Raw genomic sequence first — 1739 nt, forward strand, 5'->3', positions numbered from 1 at the left:
TATTTTCACATTAACTTGCTTCCTGCAGACGGAAGTAGCTGTCGGCTTTGTCTGATTACTCATCTTCACCTTCAGCCGATGGTGCGAATTTCCGGAGTTAACGCATCTAATGAAAATTAATTTCGGAAATTACCTGCCGAGCACTGCAAGTTACGTGTCCTTACTTTTCACTGAAGAAATGGTCGTGTCCAGAAAGTCAACTACACGATGCTTTTCATACTTGGATTCAACAGTTGATTGTCGAGACCCAAAGGCCTTGTGTAATTGAACTTTAGGATCCAACCACAATGGCCCATCGATTGGTGACTACCGCATCCTCCGTGGGAGTTGGCGATGGGTGGTGAGGTGAACAGGCTGACTATTCACCAGCAGTCCTATTAGTCCCACTAAGTCAACACCTTGTCAGTGAAAATACCACCTGTTTATTCCTCCCGTGAATTAACGGTAACCAGTGCCTATTTTTCCCGTTTGACTACTCATGAGTAGTGTGACTTCCACTGTTCTGCTTCAATGCTGCTCGTTTTCTGGGTTTTTGCTCCAGCTGAAGATCTGCCTATCCCGTAGTTGTTTTACTATCGAGGTTTGTCGCCCGTCCGTCTTCGCTTGCAATTTCGTGTCAACTCTACCCATTTTCGGGCGTCTGCTCCGACGGGAAAGCAACTCTTCCAGGGGTCGAACTCGTTCACTCAGTACTGTCAACCAGGGTCATCATTTTGGACAGCCAAAGTGAATTGATTGAATTGTGTGTTTCATCAAACCGTATCAGCTAGTCAGGACATCACGGTTGGTGACCATTCGGAGTGAAAACGTTGCTAAAACTTGATGGCTATAAATTCGTTTGTTTCAATTTAATTCACTGACCAGAAGGTTTTCGTTTAAACAATTGAGAAAGACCGGTGAGAGAGTACTAGCCGCTGTGAAAAACCTAACCAGGAGGATCGCCCGCAACAATTCGCCGATTCTCGTCTCCTTATAAGAAAACTCTCCGGTAATATTGATTTCTCCTTTATATTGGGGGAATAAAATTAGTCAAAAAGAGAAGACAAGCGGTGTGTGCTACGAAGTGTGGTGTTGACAGATTAATCGGAAAAATTCGTTCCTTGACTTGCTAACAGAAATACGAATGCGGTCCGTCTGTGGTTGCTTGGAGTGCAAACTCCAACACCAACGCGTCTAACGTGAACAAAATACATCCTTTTGTAGCAAGAACTGGTTAGAAAAGCGAAACTCATCGTCTTTGCATCTACACGAAGTCATTTAGAATGTTGGGACAGTGGTGCTCCGTCCCAGCAATATTGTCCTAAATCCAGTCCATCCAAGTTGCGTCATTGGTCACTGATGGAAAGGACACAAGAACAATTCACATGACCAACGTGTGTCAGGTATCGCAGTGACTATGTCCTTGATAGTTTATATACAGATAATGGACGTTCCTGAATTGCATGCTCTCTGACGTCTGAAGCCGGTTTACTGGTTTAACATTTCGTGTTTGTCAAGCTCCCCTTCTTTCCTGCTAGGTTTTCGGCTATTCGCGGCTCTCGAAAGAACAATTTGGTAATCGTTCTAACACTGGGGCATTAGAAAATGTGAAACACCCGTACCAACATTCGAGACCCATTATTTTTGTGATTACTTTCTTTTGTTTCTCCACTGCGATGACTGCATGTGTGGAGTTTAATCAAGTTCTTCTTTAGTCGCACTTTGCCAATGAAACTACACTGGAAAGAGCGGAACTTGGG

This window comes from Opisthorchis viverrini (genome assembly GCF_000715545.1).
Source record: "Opisthorchis viverrini unplaced genomic scaffold opera_v5_553, whole genome shotgun sequence".
NCBI classification, from domain to species: Eukaryota; Metazoa; Platyhelminthes; class Trematoda; order Opisthorchiida; family Opisthorchiidae; genus Opisthorchis; species Opisthorchis viverrini.